Below are 26,647 nucleotides of genomic sequence, written 5' to 3' on the forward strand. Positions count from 1 at the left end.
TGAATAAAACAAAAAATACAAGGAACAACCACACCAAACATGTATGGACTGAACATCTATAGGTAAGTATAAATCCTATCTTTACAATGTATATAAATAGTATGTTTTCCAGGGATGGGGCTTGAATTCAGGACTAGTGAACAGGCTTGATTTTCTTATCCTCAAGTACAGTGATCTTCCCCTTCATCCACATTACTGCAGATTTACCCAGATCCTTAGTTCAAATCCAACACCTGGCAGAATAAATAGCGGGAATTGCAAGGCAGGGAGCTAATTTTATAAAACTTTTTCTCAGCACTGGGCTTGAACTCAGGTCGTGGTAACTCTGCCTCAGCTTCGATCACCCTAGGCTGGGGTGCAGCCATGGGACTCACAGCTGATCCTGGGATCCTCGACCCCCAGGCCTTTCAGGGAAAACAATGTACAGAAAAACTGTGGCCTTTTTCGGTTTTCTTCCTTTGCACGTGACCCTCCTGAGTCTGAATTACACTGTTGCAAAAAGTACTTCACCTTTCATTGCTGAAGGCTGGCAGACTATTGGGGAAGCCATAGGCTCACATGGCAATATAGGCCCTGACCAACCAATGGCAGGAGATACTAAGAAATAGGTTTCCAACCATAGGAATAACAATGGAATGTTGTCAATGTCACAGAATGAGTTGTTCGTGAATAGTGCTCCATAAAATTAGGCAGCATGATTTCAGGAAGCTGATTGATTTTATTTAATATTTATGAAGCATTAGAAGATTATTATTACTTACAGGAACACAAAGATTTCACGACACTGATTTCTTTTAAGAAAGAAAACAATTACATTACTTACATGGACACATAATAAATACCCAAGAATTGGTAGGAATGTAGTCTATATAAATAAATAATGTATAGACATCTCTGGCACTCTATAAAGATATATATTTATTAGCTTACTGCCATCTGCATGTCAATCTGTTCTTATTTTGTTAACTCCTGGGCTCAATCTCAGATCCTGGGAACAGTCTGTCAGCTCAATTTGCCCCAGGAGGACATGCTGACACATAATTTCATTATGTGTCCATTTTATGAATGTGATTGTTTAAATGCTTAATAAATTATTAACTTAAATTGATTAGTGTCCTATAATATAATTGTGTATAATTTTATCATAGAATCATTCAAGAAATACCCATTCAATCATGACATACATAATATTCCATTGGGTATCATATAGATAGAAACAAGTTTCTTAGGATCTCCTGCCATTTGGAGGTGGAAGGATCAGGATTCAAACTGTGGGCTCTAGCTCCCACCACATCAAACCGAGAATAGGGTACTCACCAGTCTGTCCAAGAACATCAGAAAGACCAATGATTAGGCAGGCACCAGTGGCTCTCAGCAGTCTTCCTTGATACTTACAAGGCTGTGAAAGGAGGATCATGGTCAAAGTCACCCAAGCCAAGAAAGTCCTTGAGACCCCTTTCCAACTTCAGTGCCAACATATCAAGTGTGGAGGGCCAGCCTTGAGCAAAAGCAGCTCACAGACTGTGTCCAGATCTTTAGTTCAAGCTCCAGGATTGGCAACAAACAGACATACACAACAAACTGTGCAGCCATCCAGCTAAAGCAGGTTACCCTCTTGTCCCCAACTGCATTGGACAGAGTTCCCTGGGAAAAAGGCTAGGGTAACCGCTGTCATCTTGCTCTGCCCATACTGCCTGCATCACAGGATTCCGGCCACACCCCCATTCTTTCATGTTCCTTTCTGACCAATGGGATACAAGAATGGTGGCCACGCCCACATTCCATGCTGCTGGGTAGCACCAGGATTCCCTCTGTTTGTTTACAACACTACCAGAAGTTGAGGAAAGTAGAGGTGGTTGAGTGATCAGCAAGAGACTGGAGTATAGCAGGAAATTGATGCTCCCACCAGTGCCCCAGCTCCCTCCCCCCTTCTTGCGGTGCTGGGTTTCAAACCTCAGGCAATGGCGCACTACCAGCAGGCATAGGCCCCACCCAGGTCCCTGACTCTGGTCCTCTGCTCTGGGCCCATGTGTCCACAATGCCACCTCCATCGCTGCTCTTCCCACCTGGAACGGCTGCCAACATCTTCTCCAAGCAGCAGAGGTCAGTGGCTGCCCCAACACCACCCCTGCCCCTGGTCAGACACTCCACTGGGGGCACCATGACCCCCTGCTTGTTTCCTCTCGCTGGCTCTGAGGAGCCAACTTTCTGTCTTGGGCATTTCTGAGAAAGAGACTCAATAGAGACTCAGGCTGTGCTGGATCAGGGTCCTCCTATCTGTGACAGGTATGCTCCACCAAGCATGGTCCTCTGTAGTTGGGATGGTAGACGTGTCGCGCCATGCTCAGTTATTGGTTTAGATAGATTATCCCAAACTTTTAGTCCATGCCAGCAGATTCTTGACCACAGGTGAATTTCTGGATAGTGCCGAAACCATCGGACCTCAGTCTCCTCACAGGACAGTGAGGAAACAAGGGATTTATACAGAGGGATCTGTGGAGCATGGCTAGGCACAGAGGGAGCATCCTTCAGATAAGGTTCTCGGCAATTCTGTGAGCATATGACAGGAAGATACCCGGAAAGGGCTCAGGTGGGATCTGTTATTAATTGTGCAACAGGTGTGGGATTATGAAACAAAACATGGCTCTCATCATTACCCTATCCCCATGAGGAAGGGGATCCTTCACTCTGTTAAGTTTTGCAGCTGAGGAAACAGATGCACGGAGAAGCTGGGTGACCTGCTTATGACCTCAAGGTCACAGGAAGCTCAGCCTGACTTCTCTACCATGCTCCCTGGGACAATGGGTGCTATTCAGTCCACTTCATGTGGTGGGAATCCAATTCTTGTCAGTTGTGGGTCTTGAACTCTAGGCCTGGACGCTGTTCCCGAGCTCTTCAGCTCAAGGCTAGTGCTCTACCACTTGAGCGCACTTCCGGTTTTCTGGTGGTTGTATGAAGATAAGAGTCTCACAGACGTTCCTGCCCAGACTGGCTATGAACCCTGATCCTCATATCTCAGCCTGTTGTGTAGCTAGGATTAGAGTTCTGAGCCACCAGCACCCAACTTAAGCACAATGCTGATTTTCTTTCTTTGTCTCTCTCATAGTAACTGGCTGAATGTTTTCTGGATGAGGTGGCCCAGTGTCCCTATGTGGCTAGAACCCAAGGTAGCCTTCTCATTCAGGAGGTGGGCTGTGGGTCAGGAGCAGTCTAGCTCAGACTGTTGAAACAGTTACATGACGTAAGCCCCTCTGTGCCCTGTCTAGAGCATGACGGTTATTCATTTTCCATCCAACCTTCTTGGACTTATTGTATTGTATTGTTTCTTACATCATTTTCTAGCACCTGGCCAAAATTATGATAAAGTTATGGAATGAAAATGTAATGCCATCTTAAGAAAGTCACTTAGGGCTCTGTGAATGTGGCTTAATGGCACGGTGATTGCCTAGCATGCATGAAACCCTGGGTTCAATACCCCAGTACCACATAAACAAAAAAAAACACGGGAGGTGGTGATGTGCCTCAAGTGGTAGAATGCTAGCCTTGAGCAAAAAAAGAAAGACAGAAAGAAAGACAGAAAGACAGAAAGACAGAAAGAAAGACAGAAGGAAAGAAGGAAAGAAAGAAAGAAAGAAAGAAAGAAAGAAAGAAAGAAAGAAAGAAAGAAAGAAAGAAAGAAAGAAAGAAAGAAAGAAAGAAAGAAAGAAAGAAAGAAAGAAAGAAAGAAAGAAAGAAAGAAAGGAAGGAAGGAAGGAAGAAAGAAAGAGAGAAAGGAAGAAAGAAAGAAAGAAAAGAAAGAAAGAAAGAAAGGAAGAAAGAAAGAAAGGAAGAATGAAAGGAAGGAAGGAAGGATGGAAGGAAGGAAGGAAGGAAAGAAGGAAGGAAGGAAGGGAGGGAGGAAGGAAGGGAGGGAGGAAGGGAGGGAGGGAGGGAGGAAGGGAGGAAGGGAGGAAGGGAGGAAGGGAGAAAGGAAGGAAGGAAGGAAGGAAGGAAGGAAGAAAGAAAGAAAGCCCTGGTTTTCCCTTATTCGCAATAACTAGTGTATGTCTGAGTCAAGCAGAAAAGATCAGATAAGTTGCTTTTAGGGAAATGAACCCTACGATATGTATTTAAATGTTTTTTTCTTTCATGTGATTGTTTCTAACACATTAATAAAATTATTTCTTTGTTGTTTTGTATGTCCCTCACCCAGAGTATAATCCTTGCTTTCACTGTACTTGATAATGGTATAATTTGTGGAGGGGAAGGGAAAAAAATCATCATTTAAATAGGGATACAGGTGGACCCATTGCAACAATGAGATATGCAAGTCGTTATGTCTAAAACAAACTTTACAACTTTGGTGGGGTTTGGGAAGGAGGATTGGGTCTGGGGGCAGGTGGAGGATGGGAGAGGGTGGGAAGGGGAACCAAAGGAGGAGGAAACAATGCTTGATAAGAAATGTACTCATCTTGCCCATGTAATTGTAACCCTTCTGTACAGAATGTTCACAATATAAAAAGAAAAAAATTAGTAAATGCAAAATAAAGAATCCATTCTTTGAATATATAATTGCTCCTTACAAACTGACACCTGACAATAGTCTCTAATTCATGTATTTTACTTATAATAATGTTTTAAAAAAAAGTTTTGGTTATTAGGTCACAGCAATTAATGCCAGGAATGTGCTTAGATGTCAGGTGAAGATTAATTCTGGAAATTCAAAGATTCCAGGATTTTGTGTGGTCACTGCTAATCACAAAGAGAAGGGTAATCTAAGTGACATTTAGAAACCTTTTTGGTCAGTGACCGCAACAAAAAGGCAGAGGCTAATTAATAGTTGTGACACAAGAGAAAAAAATAACTCCAGAGGGAAGGAATGAATGATAGTAACTAAGGTATACCAGAAATTGTTCTACCAAAAAATTTTGGTTATTGAAGAACTAGTTTTCAACTAGGCTTATTCCTCATTGCCTTTAGCATTGTAAATCTCTTAGGCTAGTTCTTAATCTCTGTGTGATAAATGTATCTCTCTCTATGCTGTTCTTTCATACTCATATGCTTTGCTTTCTAAAAATCTGTCTTTCTATATTTCTCTATGAACATTTCCTGATACTAAATACACCTATACAGATGGTAGAGGATGCTAATGGAGGGGTCCCATAGCTAATGAGGCATTAATGTAACAGAATGGAAAAGGAAGACATATTTATTGTTACCTCAAATTTTCTGAAAAACTGCAATGGCATCATTGGGTTCAAATTTCCATTGTTTGTCTACATAGTGTCATTCAGTGCACATAAATGCAAATATGAGCCAGGTGCTGGTGGTTCACCCCTGTTATACTAGCTACTCAGGATGTTGAGACCAGAGGATTGTGGTTGAAAGCCAGCCTGGTCAGGAAAGCACATGAGACCCTTATCTTCAATTAAACACCAGAAACCCAGAAGTGGTGCTGTAGCAAAAGTAGTAGAGTACTCAACTTGACCTGAAGAGCTGAGGGACAGCGCCCAGGATCAGAGTTCAAGCCCCACGACTAACAAATAAAGTGAAATATGGCTTTGTTTCCCCCAAAGGAACGACAAGATTAATAATCATCCCAAGCAGAAAAATAAATTCCAAAATGATTCAATAAACCTACTTTTTCTAAGTTATTTACTTTATGGCTTCTTTGCTGGACATATTCTCTACTTTTAAAAATTGTCAAATATTAGCATTACAAACTTCATCAAATATTAGATGTTTCAAAAGAGAAGTCTATTCAGTTGATGTCACTTAGCTTTCTTACTATCTTAGTTCAAAGCTAACCCAGGCAGGATAGTCTGTCACACTCATTTCTAATGAACCACCAAAAAAGAACAAGTAGAGTTTTGGCTCAAGCAGTTGAGTACTAGCTTTGGGGGCAAATGGGCAGGAAAGAAAACTGTTCAGGGACAGGGTCCAGCATCTGGGTTCAAGCTCCAGAACCAGCACAAACTAAACAAACAGGCAAACAAAAAAACCCCAGATATTTCTTTGGGACCCTCCTTAAAGGAGTACTCATTTGACAAGAGGCTCCTTTTGGTGATCATACTCACTGGATCCTGCTTTTTTGGAATCCTTATTGCTCTGGAGAACTCAGGACCAGACTAAACAAATTGAAAATTGACTCCTACAAATAGAGATTCATCTCAGGGGTGAAATATCCATCCATAAGGCACTTTAAGACCTCCATGTCTTTGTTTCTTTGCAGTAGAACACTTTTAAAACAACGTTATTTCCTTTTGTTCTATGATGGCTTTCAAATGGCACATTATTTCTTTTTGTAATACTCTCAACTATAACTTTACAGAAAAGTTTTATATGAGTAAAGAACATACTCAAAAAAGTCCAGGACAGAGTTTCCTTCAAGCCTGGGGATTCTTTTCTTGTAAAGTAGAAAGGAAAGCACAAGTTAACTTGAACTTTGTCATTCCTCAATGTTCCATTCCTCTCCGGGGATCAGTTTCCATATCCAGTTACCATTACTTCAAGTAATAATCGATGGCGCTGCTTGAGGTATAATGAATGTTTTCTGGCTTCACTGAAATAACACAAGGACACCTTTGGAACTGAGGTAACATGTGTTTCAGAGAAAACAGTAAAGAGAAAATATGAAATTTATATTGCTTATAAGTATATTATCCATGAGTGTATTGAGTTCAAACTTTGTAAGGTCTCTGTAAATTAAAGTGAATTTTAAATGGGAGGAAGGTTCTCAGATCATTCTTTTCGTGAGTGTATGTACAGCACATTATTTCCCAGGTGTATATGAGTTAACATTAAGGGAAACTATAGCAATAAGAGGAGAAAGAGAAGTTCTGTGTTAAAATATATGGGTTCAATACACTATAGAAGACTCTACAAATAAGACAACATTGAAACAATAAAGCCAAGTCCAGTATGCAGATTTATGGGAGTGATATAGAGAAAGCATTACTCCTAGGTGGAACACGAAGTATGAGGCCACTCCCTTCCTAAATCACGCTTGCTAATCACACAACTCTGTAGAAAGTAGACTGGAAGTATAATTCTGGTTCCAATGCAAGTCAGATATAAGAGCATGGACTTAACTGGAAAAAAAATTCATCTTGAGAGAACAGGGCTTATACTAGTAATGAACTGCTGGCTAAGATGATATTTCTTTTTCTTTCCTTATATATTTATTGTTGGTGGTGGTGGTCTTTGCACTTGGAATCTGGGCCTGGGCACTGTTCCTCTGCTATTCAGTTCAAGGCTAATGCTCTACCATTTGATCCACAGTGCCACTTCCAGTTTTCTTGTAGTTAATTGCAGAAAAGTGTCTCCGAAACTTTCCTACCCGGGCTGGCTTTGAACCCCAATCCTCAGATCTCACCACCACTCAGCTTACTATCACATTTCTAACAGTGTACACTCAGGATATGTAATGGGTATATTCATTTACCTTTATATGAATTCTTGAGTTAAAAAACTGGGCTAGAGCATAGACTTACACTCACAAAAATGATTATAGCTTAAAAGTTGATACTCCTAGAGAAATAAAACCTAAGAATGTAAAGGAGTCTGGTAAGTTCCGTTTGCATCCAGCTAGGGAAGAACAGTCTTTGCAACAGTACCTATAATTGAGGAGCCAAAAGCTGGATTGGAAGAATGGCTCAGGTGATGGAATACCAGTCATGAGCAAGATTGATGAATAAGAGCTTGAGGCTTTTTCATACAAACATGCACATACACACTGAGGCACTTATATGTGCACACACAAATACACAAATGAAACGACTCTCATAAAATGTAGAAAAGTTAGAAAACAATAGAAAATATGTCCTGAGTAAGACTAGAATCATGTGATAATTTTTAATATAAGAAAGTACTCAAATTACTTTTTTCAAAAATGTTTGAGAATATTACATAGGTAGGGACCAGAGATAGTAAGAGAATCAAGTAATCATTATTAAAGTTATTGGATCCATTGAGGAATGAATCAGAGACCCCGCAGGTGCATGTGAAAATGTTCATATCCTGTGTCAAATGTTAGAAAATGTTTGAAAATAGTACAGGAACAGTCTGCACAGTGTAGGGGGTAATATCACTGGAGAAATTCAGAATTGCTAATCTGTAACTAGATTAAATAAAAGAAGAAACTATGGCAGGGCAATGTGATATCAGCCTAGAATTCTAGCACTCAGACTAAAACAGATTAGAGAGTAGAATTACACAGTGATACCTTCCCTGGACCAGGTAGTATAATTTTGTCTTAATAAAACAAAACAAACAAGAAAGGAATACACAGTTGGAAGGTTGGGCTAATTTTGTCATTTTTGAGAAGTCAAGTTACCTATTGAAATGCAACTCATATATAATCCTCACTTGTGTTTTAAATTCTCTCTCCATTACAGAACATTCTTAGATGCAAAATGACTCATGAATACCTTCCAAAATTTGAGAAAGTAAGTAATCATCATTCTGTTGGATTCCAAAGAAATAATGAAGGATTACAAAAGCTTAAGCCTGAGAAATAGCAAAGTTTGTCTAATGTAGGACTTTGTAAATGTTGCTAAATTAGAATTGAGATTTGAAATAAATATTTTGGTTTTGTTTGTAATTTCATATTCTATTGGATACTACAAAATTCTTTTCTTTTTTGTCATTCGTGTTGCCTGAACTCTGGGGCTGCACACTGTCCTTCAGCTATTCAGCTCAAGGCTAGTGCTCTACCACTTGAGCCACAACACCACTTGTGGGTTTTTTCGCTTATGTGGTGCTGAGGAATCGAACCCAGGGCCTCATGCATGTAAGGCAAGCAGTCTACCACTAAGCCACATTCCCAGCCCCAAAATTATTTTGAAGTAGAGGGTTTAATTGACAAATTCACAAATGATTCTTGCAGTCTACTTGCCTAGAATATTCTTTCAAGAGAGATAAAATTAGAAATTAGTTAATAGATAATTCCAACAATTCATGTATAAAATGATAATGTGAATAATGTAGACAGAGTTGCCAAGAAATGGATGATATTAATTTATAAATTTAGAAAAGGCAATTTTTTGTGGCTTTGGTATAACATAGTATGAGGTGAATAATTGTGTGACATCTTCTTTCTTCTACCTATGTAACACAGGAAGCAATTTCCTTAATTATGTGCCTCTGTATACAATGAGAAAAAATGCTAGGTTTGGGGTTTGTTTTCATTTTTGTTTTTATATTATTGGTTTGTCCTAGTGCTTGAACTCTGGGCCTGAACACTGTCTCTGAGCCTGTTTATGCTCAAGGCTTGTGCCCTACCACTTCAATCTCAGTGCCACTTCTGTCTGGCTTTTGCTGAGAAGTTTATTGGAGATAAGCATCTAAGGAACCTTCCTGCCTGGGTGGGCTTTGAACTGTAACATTGCACTCTTAGCAACCTGAATATCTTTGATAGTTAAAAAAGTATAAATATGAATAATATTTGCAAATGTTCTGATCTCAAGAATACCAGTGGGGAAAATGATGCAACCCAGTTTATTGTGGTGTTCTTTCCAGAACATAGAAACATTCACATTAGCAGAGGTGTAGTATTTTTTCACAATAGAGATAAGCTCTTCGTGATGTAAATTAAGGAAACTTTGAGGTGCACCCTACACCTTGGAAACTGCTGGGCTAGGATGACTTTATGGCATAAATCTTCTGATTAATGGTCATAGAAATAATAGCTTACTCTGATCAAGAATTGCTTACTCTTGAAGAATTAATTATTACAGATGCTTCATAGTTTTATCCTTTACCAGAATGTGGCTATTTTTCTGTTTACTTCTCAATCTGTAGCAACCCATTGGAATATGAATCTATTGCAGAATTACATAACATGCAAACAGGTACTGTTTTGAAGCTCTCAGGTAGGAATGTTCAGAATTTGAAAATGAGTAGTTATTAGTCATAGGAATTTTGAAGAACACATATATTCTGTCCTCTTAACAACTTATTTACTTTTAAAAGTTATGGGTTTCAATAGAATGAAACTGTTTTCTGTTTTAGTATGAGAAAGTTTAAATTTATTCTTTTTTCAAAGTATTGGCAAGTATATTGTGAAAATATTGTCTAGGTAGATAACATTCAAGTTGATGGCCCTTTGATTAAAAAGGGGTAATTAATTCATATTTAATGCCAAATAGTATTGATTTTTAAAAGTTACTACTAATAATAATATTTACTATACCAATACAGTGAAATTTTATTTCGTGTAGCTTATTTATTTAATTTAATTTACTTGTCAAAGTTATGTAAAGTGGAGTTACAGAAATTGTAAGGTAGTGAATACATAAGGTTTCAAACTTGTTATCCCCTTTCTCATTTTTCTCACAGTTTTCCTTCACCACAATACCCCTCACAAGTTGTAATGTACATTTCCATCATATTGTCTTGTGAGCATTGCTATTGTATTGGTTTGCCCTTTGTCCTGTTTCTCTCCATTTTGTTGTTCCTATTCCCTTCCTTAATTAAGGTAAATGTATACCAATACACAGGGTATCAAAATCAAATACAGCAGGGAATAAACCATAGGGAAAAATGCCAAAAGAAAATAGAAATCACATAGTACATTAAAAACAACAACCGCAAACAAAAATCTCTGTTTCCATATCTTGGATTTCATTTTGCTTAGCATCAGCATATATGGTCATATATATAGCATAACAAAGGCCCTGGAATGGGCTGGGAAGGTGGCTCAGTGGTAGAGCGCTTGCCTTGCATGCTCAAGGCCCTGGGTTCGATTCCTCAGCACCACATAAGCAAAAAGAAAAAAGCCGGAAGTGGCGCTCAAGTGGTAGAGCACTAGCCTTGAGCTGAAGAGCTGAGGGACAGTGCCCAGGCCCAGAGTTCAGGCCCCACGACCGGAACCAAAAAAAAAAAAAAACAAAGGCCCTGGAAAATAATAGTTGCATGGACACGATATTATGAAAACTACATGTTAACTGTTTTTGATGGTAAAGGTTAATTAGGATTCTGTTAACGGAATTTCAAAAGAGTTTTAAAGTTATGACAGGTAAATTTTAATTGTTCAAAATTTTTAACAAGTTAGCCTATTAAAATTTTTTTTAATTGCCTGGGAGAATAGGCTTTCATGCAAAGAAATCCATGGAGACTTAGCTGAGAGGGAGCAATGTGGGTGAAGATGGCTCTTTTTCACACGAAACAAACAAACCTCACAAACCTTGCTGTAAATCCTGTAGGTTACCTTGAGAATTGTCTTTACCCAAGAAATAAACTCTTACTTTGTGAAACAAGGTTGTAGTGGAATTTAAATTCAAACTTCTTTAAAAATAGACATCAAAATTATGATTTGACCTTTACTAACCAAACAGTAATTCTCTGAAAAAGATAATTGGGGTCAAACTATTTAGGGAGAACGTTCCCTCCACAATGAAAGAAGGTATTGGGTTTACACTTTTCTGTTTATAATACATTCTACAACGTCTTTGCACATAAAGCACTGAAACACAGAAAAAAATCTGATTGAATACTTCAAACCAATGATTTCACATTTCTAAGTGGCTCAAAAATATAATATCATTATTAACATGAGACAGTGAAGACTTCTCTTATTACATAAGCCAAAAAGTTTTGGGATCAGAAAAGAAGAGCAAATGGAAATAGTAAGAAAACAGTGTTCTTAGAAGCCCTAGCTAAGCATATTGGCTTCAGCAGTGGAGGGAGACCAAAACTTTTTAAAATAGATTGTCTTAATATTTTTGCTACCTAAAGTGGTTTTACAGAGCCTATTTGGCTCACTTCAATGCACACTAGATCGAATGAAGATATAAAAATAAATTTCACATCCAAATAAAACAGTTTTAAAAGAGAAACCATGAAGACGTAGCAGTGGGGGAGGCCTTATTGTCCTTCCACTTCACTAGACTTTAAGCCAAGAAGCTGTGATTAATTGGAAATCAGTTAAGAGCTAAGAGGAGGACATAGAAATAGGACATAGAAGTATTGTCTTTTGTAACAGATACTGTCATCCAAGGTATGGGTGATTTAACTCTATTTTTCTCCACACATCTTGTTTGTTTGTTTTTTGTTTTTTTGGGGGGGGGGGTCTGGTCGTGGGGCCTGAACTCTGGGCCTGGGCGCTGCCCCTCAGCTCTTCAGCTCAAGGCTAGCACTCTACCACTTGAGCCACAGCGCCACTTCCGGCTTTTTTTCTTATGTGGTGCTGAGGAATCGAACCCAGGGCCTCGAGCATGCAAGGCAAGTATTCCACCACTGAGCCAACTTCCCAGCCCCTCCATACATCTTGTTAAGCAAATGCAAGACCAACAGAAAAATAATCTATTGAAGTAATTTTGCAAAGAATAACTTCACTGTTCCTGGTATGGTATCTAACAAGAGTCTTAAGTGAGAAGATAAAAGTGGAGTATTCTTCGGTTTCCTCTAAGCATCTTGTTAGCAAACTATATCTTTAAGGTTAGAAGTAATTGAACCAAAAAGTGGTGGAGTACTTATTTTTGTGGGCACTTTAGACACAAGAAGACTTTCAAGGTAAAAGAACAAAAAAGTATAGCTAAATATTTGTGATCACAGCTTCTTGGACTGGTTTTGTGGAGACTACGTTTTACATGAGAGTTTGTACTCATTATCATAGATGTTGGGTTTTCGTGGCAACCAAATACAAGAGGGAAGTTTAATGGACTCGCTTGGACAAGTAAACAGCATAATAGAAAAAATGGCAAATACTATTTAGTGAATTACATTGACCGATTACTTTGCCAGAACAAAGAAGGAAAGATATAATTCAAAATCACTTGACTGAAAAGTATGAAAAAGAGTAGTAAAGAGCGATGAGAGAAAACATAGAGGACTGTTTTCTCTCCAATGGAGTAATGGGTTTTGTTCTTGTTTCTTCCATTCTATATTCACCAGCTATCAAGTGTATCTCAGGACTGGAATATCCAGTTCAGACAAAGAGATCTCCCATTAGAAAATATTTGCTGCAGATGTAGGTGATTTATAACGTTAGACAATCTATTTAAGTCTGTTCAAAATTCTACCCTACCCCAAAGTGCCCTCTTTGAACAGTTGGTTTGCTTTTCCCATACTGCTTTTGATTAACTATTTAAAATTTTGAAAAGTCATATTCATACTCTCTAGAGATTGCCGTTTGGTTGTGATTTTTGTGTGTTTGGTATTTGTTGTGTTTTTAACTGAATTTAAAAGGTTGTGGTAGTGTGTTACAATTAAATATGTCCTTGTAATTGTCCAGTGCTCCTGGATCAGAGTCACTCCTTCTATCATTCTCAACCAAACTCTTCTCCAAGATTTATTTCAGATTTACCACTTCCTTTATCACATGTGTACATTGAGTATTCTAGTTGTACTTGCCATTTTTTCATTTTTCATTCATTCTATGTTTTTACTAATATTCTTCTCTGGTTTCAACTTCTTGATAGTCATTCTTTTAAACTGTCTGTTCATACTTTGACAGGTTTATGTACATTCCATGGATTTCAATCCTGCATATACTTGAACTGATATCAGCTTATATTTCCATAATTAGTTCATCTGCAATAACAATTTGCAAGACTGGAGACGTGAAGCACCTAGACATGATTTTATTCTTATCCATTTGGAAGATTAATCTCTAGTCAACAAGAAAGTTTAAAAATGGCTTAGAATGTTTTCCTAAATAGCAGTTTTTATAAATGGCTTCGTACAATGGTTTGTGATTATTTTATTTTACATGGGATAATATTTTCTACTACCTATAACTTTTGGGAAAAGAAGAAAACTAAAATTTATTACTGTGGAGGAATATGATAGAAATAGAAGACAGATTTTATGCTTTTCACATTTCTAATGAGTACCCATATTCAAAACTTGAAGTCATCTTTCTTAAGGAAAACATCAATCAACATGATAAGGCAAATATCCGTGATCTTTTAAAATGTACCTTATTATTTGATGAAACTTACTTTATTAGCTAATGTTTAGGCTTGAAATATGGGAGGCTGATCTATGTAACACATTTCTGGAAGGCATCTACTGAACAACACAAATGGAGGGGGCTACTATTTCTATAATTTAAGGAATGGTTGAACCTGTTTGGTATTAGTGCTGGATAATAAATCAACTCTATTGTAACTTGTTCCTTCCACTTGAAAAACTTGTAATGTCACTAAGTATCATCTACTCGTCAAATGTTATTTTGGAGAATGTGTCTTTAAAAAGTTTATTTGAGGGGCTGGGAAGGTGGCTCAGTGGTAAAGCACTTGCTTGCATGCATGAGGTCCTGTGTTCAATTCCCCAGCATCACATGACCAAAAAAAAAATCTGGAAGTTGTGCTGTGACTCAAGTGGTAGAGTCCTAGCCTTAAGCTGAAGAGCTGAGGGACAGCACCCAAGCCCAGAGATCAGGCCCCACACCCGGACCCCCTAAAAAATTATTTGAAAAGGAATATATTTTTAGGAGATTAAATATAGGTTACCATTGATTTGAGAATGACAACCTTTTTATACTACATAACCAAGTTTTACTGAAGTACCAGTGTTTTGAAGCACTAAGGATCTTCTCAATTAATGTTTTTCTGAATGATATTTGACTTCTAATTCAAGTTTTCCGAGCCTTGGTAGACAAATTATGGATCTATCCTTCCAGGAACTATTTTTTGCCCTACTTATACTAGACTGAAATCTTTCATTAATCATTAGGAGAGGGGTATTAAAAATATTCTTGTGACATTTGTGATCATGTTCACTCATATGGGCTAGTCATCTGTAAATTGAAAGTGTGAATTATAGTAGTTTCTCTCAGATTTTGTGATCTCATCTTTCATTTTTAAGTTGCCTTGCATTTCACAATTGCTTACTGCTAAACCCTGTGTAATTGGGGCACTAAATTATTATAGGAAATGAGAAGTTAAGATGAGTCTTCAATTACTTTCTGTTGGCATGTTGCATGGGCCTAGGTGGGAAGACTTGCCCTTGTTATCTGATGATGCAGATAACTGGGACCTGGGATCCTAGGATGCGTGGGTCCTGTAGAATAATAATACCTTTTGGACATCATATCAGCAAAATTTGGGTATGATCAGAAATATTTAGAAAACCATTCTGGGCCAACGAGTTAAAACAATATACAGAGCAGCAGAGTAAAATCCCTTGCAGATTAGAGGAAAACAACATTGTTTTTTACCATGTGAATTCTGTAGACTAAGAACACTTAGAAGGTATCACAAGTTTATACCGAAGACATTGCATTGATACTTCTTATATTCTAATATATATTCTAAACCTAATTATTTATATTCCAATCTATTTATTGTAATAAATATCAATTTATTTGTCAAATTATCGATTAATTCTAGTAAGTTTCATTGTGTGAAACATAAAATTAGCACATATAAATATAAAATATATAACTATATGTAATATAAGGAAATGTTTTTCATTGTTCTGTTGTGGTTAGGGTATCAAAGGCAACTCTGTTTTACAGTATTATTCCATTATCTCTACCCCAGAGTTTGGTAGAGTTAGACCTAAAGCTTTACCATTTGTAGATTTACAACCTAGAGGCAAGAGGAAACACTGTGATTAAAACATTACCAATTTAAGGCCTAATATCAAGGAGAAAATTATGGACTTCTCCTGGAGCTATGGAAATATTTGGTGATAGAAATTCAGTAGTGTAAGTTCCTGCCTGGTTGGATGGTCAGGACATTAGGTAATCATGCATAAGAACAATTTTTTTCCACCTTCTTGGCTTTAGCTACTTTTGAAATGGTAGTTATAATAAACAATTATATTATGATAAAATACTTTCTAGTCAGAACTGTTTATTTCTCTATGATCCCTTGTAACTAAGATTAGTTTTTTTCCAGTAAGATAATCTTTGCTGTCAGGGTAAGATATTCTGTTTGGTCTGTTACTACATGGAAGAAGGGTAAAGGGTCAGTAGACATTTGTGCCAGTAAGACCTCATTTGGGAAATTTTAAGCTGCAAAAGGTTAGAAGTAGCACTTCAGCAAGGCTTACTTTGAATCCATTAGCTCCACAAAGCTAACTCAGTTGATAAATAAGTACTTGAAAAGCCATCTCTTTGAACCTAGCCATAAAGGCTTCAAAGTATGATCAAATTTAAAATGAAAAAGACTTAAAATAGTCATTGGCAAAAAAATGCAAGTTTGAGCAATCTACCAAACAATATGTTTTTCCACTATACACAGAATTTCAGAGAAATAAGATCAATAACATTGTTAGTAACAATAAGGTTTCCTTGCTACAAATAGGCAACCAAGGATATATGCCTGTATAAAGATTGCATCATTAACTTAAATTTACAGGATACTACATGCTTCAGCAGCACGTATACATAAATTACAACAATATACAGATTAACATGCCACTTGGACAAGGATGATATGAAAATATGCGAATTATTCCATATTTTTCATTCTTCAGTTGCTAGAAATGAAAAACAGTTATTAAAAAGTTGATTACAAAAATACAAGTGTAACAACATATGTGATTCATATAATTAAAAGTTAGTTTGACATCAGTGTATTAAATCTTCAATTTAGAAAGGTCTTTACATAGCATAACCTTTACAAAACTTTTGAAATTAGATAACATTTTAATTTTATCCCAAAGAAATAAAATACTATAAGGACCTAGGAGAAAAAAGAATCTTAAACTGTTTTTATATGGAATGCAATCTGTAAGGACACATTTATTAATGAATTTATATAATATATAATAATGTAGTATTCAAAGCATTATATCTAGGAGAGAATGAAATAGATTACGGACATTTTACAAACAGAATACAGAATATGTTAAAATATACTTTCTTCAGACAAGCACCGGAAATGTCTTTAGGTTCTGTACTACTCATTTCAACAGATACATTAACATTATTTCTGATTTTAAAAATCACAAGCTCTACAGAAATCATTATAGATGTATACAAACAACTCTTGAATATATTTTGACATCAAAGTCAGGCAATTCATTTGGAAGAATACCATGGAATCCATGAATTTTTAAAGTAAGATATTGCTGTTGCTTTGTATTGTGAAAATATTTTGTACAGAGACAAAGGATGGACTGGCATTTTTGAAATTTAAGTAACTTAACCAAATCATTAAGACGTAGAACAATTTGTACAGCCTTTCACAACTTCAAAGAGGTAGTCATACATACTTATCTTTTGGCAGTATCAAATGCAGTTTCTTCCAAGTTGTTCTTCAGACTTGGTTTAATATAATGGTTCAAAAGAAGGAGATCAAACGTATCTTTGCTGTTTCTATTCCCAGCAGCAAGATGCAAGGGGGTCAAGAGGCCTTTCGTTTAGACATTGGTATGAAGTAAGAAAGAAGCCACACTGGTATTATTCCACGTATAAGCACTGTGCAGGTGTGTCCAGCCATTCACAGTTATTGCATGAATATCTGCCTCGAGCCACCAACTCATGGACAATGTGTCAATGTCAACTGTAGGTTTCCTGATGAAGAGCGGTATACTCATCGTCATCCCTAGTGGCCTTTTTGGAAAGGTTTCACCACACTCTAGAAAGCCAATTAATTTCGGCAGCCCAAAGAAGAAATTTGCTTGGATCCTTCTCCATTTTTTTCTTGCAAATGATACCATTCCTCACTTTTTCATCTTCTTCCTTGTCTTCATCAGAATTGCCTAACCAGAGACTGAGTACCGGTCGGAATGAGGTGTCTATGTATTTCCCCAGTAGTTGACGTTGGTTGAACTGTTCAGAAAAATCCAGTGAATTTTCTGCATCTTTATTTTTCACCATGACTTATTTTCTCTTTTTCCATTTTTACTATTTTAAATTATTCTAACTGGAGAGTAGAGAATTGATAGAAAGCAGAGGAAAGATTTTCCTCCGTATTAAAAGGTACAGAATGAAAATGAGGACCAGTGGTGTCTCCATGTGCAGCTTATTCTAGGAATGAAAACATAGGAAATAATACTTTCTATGTAAATGATTTGGGAAATGGCAGAGCAGAAAGTGAAATGATGCAACCAAAAATATAACAACAAAATAAATTAGGATAATTATGGAACAATCATATGAGAACCATGAATGAGAGAGAGGAAGAGAGAGACAGATGTTCAATGAACTAACTAGCCACAAAATCCATGCCTCTGATCAATTTATAGAGCAAACAATTTTATTTTTAAAAGAGATGGAAATAGAATTTATAGTGTGTCTCTTTATGATGTGCAATGTGATGGATTGATATACATTGTGCTGATCACTTTTCTGTTAATGTGAGGAACATACCTGCAAAGAACATTTCTGAGGAGGAAACTATTATATTGACTCATGGTTTAAGAGAACACAGTTTAAGATAAAATGTCTCCATTGCTTTTAATTATATTTTTATTATCTTAAATAATTGTACAAGAGAATTTCCATTCAACAAATCAGTTTTTAAGTACAATGGATCTTTACATAACTTCTCCACACCCTTCCAAATCTCACCCCACTTTAATTTTTTCTACTTTCATACTATCTGTATTGAATATTATGCCTTCACGCTCTTCCTCCATAACTCTTTTTATTCCTTCCCTTTGAGTTCCCCTCACATCTTAAGTGATAGTTTCCTGGTATTCATTTTGTTGGATTAAAAATTCAATTTTATAAGAAAATACACCTTTGAAATTCTCCTCTGCAAATAGCATACTTTGGTTAATATTGTTGTGAAAACTTGCATAAAGTTCTATCTTCCAAATATGAGACAGAACATGGGTCCTTTGTGTGTGTGTCTCTGACTTAGTTTACTTAACATATTTTTAGATCTATCCATTTCTTTGCAAATAATGTAACAGTCTTCATAATGGATTGGTGCAATCCAATTGTGTACATGTGCCACACTTTCTCTAACCATACCTCTGCCAAAGGGAATCTGGGCTATTTCCATCAGTTTTCTACGGTGAATAGTTCAGCAGTGAACATGGTTGTGAAAGTGATTTTACTGTAACCTTTTAGAAGAATTCATCACTATCTTTCTGGGAACAACCCTCTAGCCAGTTTTCCAGAATAATCACATCCCTCTCTTCATCTCCATTAGAACGTTTTGCAAATCCTCAAAAACACACTACCCCCTACAGGTCACAATAAGCTAAAACCACACTGTGTCCATATTTTTCAATACTTTTTTTCATAATTGTACATATAATTTAGTGAGAACCTTCTATGTACTTTTCTAATGTGGGAATGAGGGACATGACAATAGAGTAAAAGTAAGAAATATGCAATTTAATAAGCTATTATCATACTTAAAATCATTTTCAGCTTTAACTCATAGCCTCACATACTATTATTTTAATCTTTATTTGATTACTTCATCTATCCTCTAACTTATAACAGGTGAGTTAAATACAATGGCAGAAACTGTGGTTTGATTTTGACACTCATGTGTGAGGATGCACAACATGGGCAAATAGATGGATTGGATTTAATAGCTATTATCCATTTTGTTAAAGTAGAGATGATTTTGCCAAACTGATTCTCACAATTCATATTACATTCAACAACAAGAAACCTGTGACAATTCTCTTTGTTTTGCTCCTTATTAACTTTTGTTTCCATTTTATTTTATTTTTATTTATTTATTTTTCGTCTGTCGTGGGGCTTGAACTTGGGACCTGGGCGCACTCCCTCAGCTCTTCAGCTCATGGCTAGCACTCTACCAATTGGGCCACAGTGCCCCTTCCAGTTTTTGAGTGGTTTATTGGAGATAAGAATCTCTCCAACTTTCCTTTCCTGTCTGCTTTGACTTGCGATTCTCAGATCTCTGCCTCCTGAGTAGCTAGGATTGCATGAGCCACCGGCGCCCATTTATTTTATAATGAAGGATGATTTCACAACTCTATTGTAGATACAAAAATATGCTAAAATATTTCTATCCATATGCATTGATATATACACACACATATATTACACAGGTTATAAGGATAATTTATAATTTCTGTAACTGCACAATTTACTAAATTATTAAAATCATTGATGACTCATGGCTGGAATTCTGGTTACTCGGAGGGTGGAGGGTGAGATCTGATGATTGTGGTTTGAAGCCATCCTGGGCAGGAAAGTCCATGAGCCTCTTATCTCCAAACAACCAACAGAAAATCAGAATTGGAACTGTGGCTGAAAGTGGTAGAGTGGTAGCCTTGAGAGAAAAAACTCAGGGACATCATCTAGGATCTTAGTTCAAGAAGTACAATCTACCCCCAAAAATCTATTTAATTTACCCCTGTGTAAGTAGAGTATTTCCATCACCCAAGTGCAAATCCATACTCATTAGCAAGGTAACTGTTTTGTCTGAAGTACCACAAAACATTATCACTTAAGTAGAAAGTATTGCAATGTGGGTTCATTCTATCTCTCTCATGGATTTTTCTCCACTCAAATACTCAAATCTTACCATTATTCCAATTATTTAAAATCATAGTTTTTTTCTTTAATACCCATAATATTAGAGTTTGAATTGAGTGTCTTGTGCCCCCGAAATGGTTGTTCTTACCATTTTGTCATGTCCTCAGACTTAAATTATCCTGATTATTTTTCAGATAGAATCTGGCTTCCTACTTGTATCTGATTTGGGGCTCAGTACACTTTATGTTATTCTTCCTGGAATTTAAAATAACAGGTGCGTGGCATTGTGTACAGATCTTTCTGTCCAGTCTGGGCTTTAAGCACTATCCTTACAACAGTTCACTCCCATGGATTAAGGATATTCATAAGCTTGTCATTGTTGATTTTTTTTATATTTGCATTTCCTGCAGGTTCTTGAGTACTGAATTAATTTGTGTTTTCTTGGGTTGTTTTGTTTCATTTGAATATATGGATTATTGTTCTTCACTTTTCCTTTTGTTTCTTTCACTCATGTTCTTACCTGAAGCTCTGAGAAACTAATTTTTCTTTCTCAAGATAGTCAAGATGAATATTATTTATTCCAAAAAAATTTCAGTAATATTTAAACACCTCATACCTATGAATAGTATACAAATGCTAAGTTCTGAGAAGGGTCTTTTTATTTGCCCAGCAGTCTTTGGCATACACAGACAGATCATGAATTTTATGAAGTTAGTAAAACTACAGATGTTCGCCAGGCGGAGAAAAACCTATTATTAATTGTTTGACAGGGTTATGTTGCTTCATGCAGGATTACACAAAATCATGTTCCTAAGAGGAACCTAAAAATCATCTAATACAACAGACTTGAGAGAGAAGAACTGACTTCCTGAATAATTTACTTTTGGGTCAAATAAAAGCAGGCTTCCAAAAAGAGAGTAGACTTTAAAGAAACATGAGTTGTATGTAAATAGGTGGTTAGCTGATTTTGTTAATTTGTGAACTAATACAGGGAAATAAAGTACAGCAAGGTTAAAATGAAAGAACTTCACATTGAAATACTCATTTGTGTGTGTTTGTGTGCATGTGTGTGGACGCTCGTGCGAGTCCCCGCACACACATGTGCATGTGCTCATGCATACATTCATTATTCTTGAGGCTTCATACTGCGCAAGCATTATTCCTCAGCTTCTCTGTCTAAAGGTAATGGTCTACCACTTGAGCCACTGTTCCACTTCTGGTTTTTTGGAGATAATCGCATGTATTTTCATGATTTGACTGGCTTTGAACAGTGGCCTTCAGATCTCAGCCTCTCGAGTAGCTACCTAAGCTGATTCAGCCTCTGAGTAGCTAGTTAAAATTCTGTCTGTCCTCTATGCTTCACTGCTTTTTAATTTTTTTCCTGAGGTAATCACAAGTCATATATATGTCTAGTTACTTTAGAAAATACTCTTACTGCTTGGCACCATGGGCTCCCACCTCTACTCGTAACTACTGAGGAGGCTTGAGAATAGAACCAGGCCGAAAGTTTAGTGGACCTCCTTCTCAATCTATAGCTGGGTGCATTGGATCATTTCCACCACACTGCACTATCTACAGTCTAAGATTGGAAGGACTGCGGAATCCAGGCCAGGCAAGGTAGGAAGCTAGACAAGTTGGTCTGCAACTCTGATTCCATTGATGATGGGAAGGCTAAAATGACAGATCAGATGCATGTTCTTGTGGAAAGGGAACACCTATCCTAAAATTAACCACTGATATGACGCCTGCCTAGCATGAGCAATAACTCAAGTCGAAATCCCCACAGTTTCCCACAACCAAAATAAGTATATACATTAACATACAAAAACTTAGTAGAATCTGTTCTTTGCTCTAATATCAGCTTTATCTGATTATCATATGATGTGACAGAATAGGTTCTTTATTAAATTTAAGATATATTTTAAGTTTTGAGTATTAAGCTTAAGATATATTTAAGACCTAGAAAATTCTTTCTCACATATTAAGTGCAAATATATGGCAAATTGTCTCATTTCTTACATATTTGACTATCCCTATAAATTCAGCTTATGATTATTATGAATAGTAACATATTCTGATTAATTACTTTACTTTGTAACAGTTTTTACACTTTTTGCTTCTCTACTGAAGTTTAATTATTAAAGTAGCATCATCAAAATATATTCCTTGGGTACTTAGGGCAATTTTTTACAAAGGTTTTAACCAATGGCTTATAAGAATTCTTATTGGTACATTGTTTGGTTTATTTTTAATTTCAATTTAATTTTATTGTAAAGGTAATGTACAAAGGTGTTACAGTTACATAAATAAGTGCATTTCTTTTATTTATTTATTTATTTATTTTTTAATTTAATTTTATTTTATTTGAGAGCATACTGTACAGAGGGGTTACAATTACATGGGCAGGATAATGCATACATTTCTTACCAAGCATTGCAGCCTCCTCCTTTGTTTACCCTTCACCTCCCTACCCAGCTTATGGAAGGAACGTTGTTATCTCTTCCATCGATTTTTTTTGTATGCTCAAAAAAAGAACTACTGATGCTTTTGCTGTTGCTATTGATCAATGAGTGCTTTTGCTTTCTTTGTTCATGCATTTTTATAAGAAAATTTGTATGCAGAGGGTTTACAGTTGCTTTAGTCATCTAAAAAGTACATTTCATTTTATTTTCTAAATTTCAAATTTTGAACTTAAATATTTTCTTCTGTTTCTTCAGGATAATTCTTTTTTCAGAGTTGTAGGACTAGTTAATATAATTTTGCATGATTTTTACACATGTAAATTATTCAGACACATATATTTTGTTTTTAAAATATTTATAAAGTGAATATTTAAAAATTATTTTTTGAATTTTTATACGGTTGGTAAATTTAAAAAATTTATTTCTTATAGATGTAAACGTATTTGTCCAGGTAGCAAATACTGTATTTTTAAGAAGCACATACTTTATTAAGAAAAGTTTCATTACCTGGTGATTTTGGGAAATATTTTTACTTAACTTAAAAAAAATGTTTGAGCTGGGCATGGTGATTTGTGGCTGCTATTTTCTAGCTATGGTGGAAATGTAAATAGGGTTTGTAATTCGGGAGAGACTGAGCAACTATAATATCTTATTATAAAAATATTCAGAGAGAAATGATTAGAGATATAACCACCCCTAGCGAGATATAGAGCACTTGGTTATAATATTCTAAATCTTGATTTAAAACACCACTATCATCAATTTTTTGTCAAAATGAAAGGATACATGTGTCAAAATGTTTATTATTTAAAACTTATTTGGAAAGGTTCTCATGTCTTCTATTGCTTAATTTTCAGTTTACTTAATCTATAAGAATCTATTGTGATTATTTTATTTCTACTAAACTTTTAAATAGGACGAGAAATATTATTATTTCATATATTAACCTACATTTTCTATTTGTGATAATTTCCTGTTTAATATGATATCAATATTCCAAATGTGTGTATGTGGTGTGTGTGTGTGTGTGTGTGTGTGTGTGTGTTCTTGTGGTTTTTGTGTGTGTGCTTTGTAATGCTTAAGAGATCACACCATTGCTTCACATATGCTAGGCCAATGTTTAACCACTGAGCTATACTGTGTAGTTATAATCCAAATAGTGTTTTAAATTTTGACTTTTAAATTTTCATTCCTAGTATGTTTTTTTCAAAATTATATATGACAAAATGTGATCCATCTTCTATCCATGTTAGCAATTTTTATTGTTATTTAGAATATTTCCACTGCTTTTCCACTTCCAAACTCTTGTGTTTTTAATTGATAAATGTTTTACTGCTTCTTTTCTCTCTTCATTCTTTTTCCCTTTAGAGTTGACCTATTCTTTCTCTTCCCCAGATGTCAGGCCACATTGAGGCTCCTGCTACCCACAGCCTTCCTCCTAGCACAGTCACCAACAGGGCAGTGCCCCCAGGATCCAACACAGACTTCTGACTTGGGTAAATAAAGAGGCTGTGCTTGAGTCGCCCACATTCAGCAGTCAGCAGTCCGGGCACATGAGCATCTACTAAGGCCACCCCAGTAGCTATGGCGACTCTGACCTCAAGAAAGAGGCAGGCACACCCATGCAGGCTGACTTTGTAGACAGCTCCTCTTCCAGGTGCAGCATGGTGACCTTTGAAGCAGAACATGACTGTGTGCACACTAGTAGATCACAGCACACAATAAAACAACTTGGTAAGCAATGGTCCTGTGCTCAGAGAGCTGGAAACAGAGGCAGAAAATCAGAAAGAGAGAGAGAAAGAGAGAAAGAGACAGAGAGAGAGAGAGAGAGAGAGAGAGAGAGAGAGAGAGAGAGACAAAACTCAAAGCTAGCTCTTATTTGTACCGGTTTTGATATCCTTGCTGAGAAATGCATATTTTCACCAAGAAATAAAAAGGAAAACTCCTAACTCTAACTCTGATGGAGTAGCTGAGATCAATCTAGACTTCCTACCATAAACAATCACAAAACTGGAAGTTATGTGAAAAATATATGTATATAAATGTATATATAATATAAATATGTAGGCATATATATGTATATTCAAATATACAATGTGAATATGTATTGTATGTACAATGTATAATGTATATATGTATAACATACAGGGATAAAAAAAAACGAAATACATAGTATTTGAAGGAATAATGACCAAATCCTTCCCAAATTTGATTGAAAGCATGAACCCTTCTATCCAGGAATCTAGCAGCTTAAAGAAGACAATTAACATAATTACACAGGTCCACACTAAGACACATTCTAATTAAACAAAGACAGGAAACCTCCCAAAGCACAGAGACACAACTCATCACACAAGGGATCTTCAATCATATTATGACAAATTTCTAATCAAACACTAGATTAAATATTAGACAGCAAGGGCAACCCATTTAAGGTGTTAAAAGGACATATCTAATACCAACCTTTCTAACAAATATATATATATACTTCCCCCAAATGTGAGAGAGATGAGCTAAGTACCTAATGATGGCTCAGGCATATAACCTTAACTACTCAGGAAGGTGAATTGTGAGGATTGTGGCTCAAAGACAGCCTGGGCCTTGTAACCTCAGAAGCAAATTGTAGGAGAGCTGTCCTTGAGTAGGACCGAGGTCATCTTGCCATGTCATTGCTGGAACAAATATAGGATAAGGTGGCCATCAAGCATGGAGGCTATTGGCCAGTGTCTCCACAGAAGCAATGTATGAGATTCAGGAGTCCTCTACAAGATCAGAGGACTTTGACCACTGTCCTAGTAGTTTCAGGAATGGCATAACAATGACCAGAGCAACCTCAAGCCCACATGGAGTCCTTAGCAACAGTCTTTGAAGCTTATGGGCTAGAGTATCAATGCTGGCAAGCTATGATTGGTCCACATTTTCTCTGACTTCACTGGCCCAGACTCTGATTGGTCCATTTCTTCTATGATGTCACTGTGATGGGCTGCGATATCTCCCTTTTGAGAGGTCATGCAGTGTATATAGGAAGCCACTGTGCTCCAACCTATGTGAGTTAACACCTCTAGGAGCTCTTGATTAGTGACATGCTGGACTGACTCAAAGCAAAATTCATGATTTTTCTGATATGGTGGGGGGGGGTGTGAGTTGTCATTTGGTTTTGGTATTTCTTTTTATTTTTTCTGTGTTTCCATTATTTTATTTAGTTAATTTTAGGTAGACTTGCTACCTGCCATCATAGCAGAAGGATGGAAGAATACAAAGAATCATCCTCAATATCCTTGAATGAAGAGATCATCAGTCAATACCAGATGAAAGAGCTCATTGACCATGGTACCAATGGACAAGTGAAGCTGGCTATCCACACCTCACACACATGGAAGTGGCAGTTAAAATACTCCTGAAGGGATGAAAGGTTAAAGTTTGAGGCAGTGACTACTTGTTGCTTGTTTCTGTCTAGCAAAGCAACACATGGTGGTAATCCGAACACCTGGTTGATTGTGTGCCTTTATAAGACCTGCAAATACTTAGCTCAGGGCTCTCTTCCTAGGCTCCGCTGTACCGAAGTGTAGGACGAGGCCCAAGATATAGCCCGTTTAAATAAAACAGCTGTAGAGTCTGACATTCAGTGGTCTTTTTGCAGGGGGAGGGGAGTTCCTGCAACCATGGCATAACATATTAGTGGGGGCTGGTTCGGGATACCCCCCAAAGACCCCGGAGACCTCAGACTCCAAAGGTAAAACAGCACTGTCTTGGTTAATTTGCCTTGTCTTCTCGTTTGTCTGTTTTACTTTCATTTTCCCTTGTGAAGATGGCCCCTCCAATTCGTAAAGGGTTGTCAAAG

At 36.7% G+C, this 26,647-nt stretch overlaps 1 pseudogene; it reads left to right on the plus strand.

Moving 5' to 3' along the window:
- The first annotated feature begins 16,297 nt into the window (after positions 1-16,297).
- Positions 16,298-16,397, plus strand: LOC122126944 (annotated as a pseudogene).
- The last annotated feature ends 10,250 nt before the right edge of the window (positions 16,398-26,647 follow it).

This window comes from Dipodomys spectabilis, unplaced genomic scaffold (genome assembly GCF_019054845.1).
Source record: "Dipodomys spectabilis isolate Male_0828 unplaced genomic scaffold, ASM1905484v1 ptg000293l, whole genome shotgun sequence".
Lineage (NCBI taxonomy): Eukaryota > Metazoa > Chordata > Mammalia > Rodentia > Heteromyidae > Dipodomys > Dipodomys spectabilis.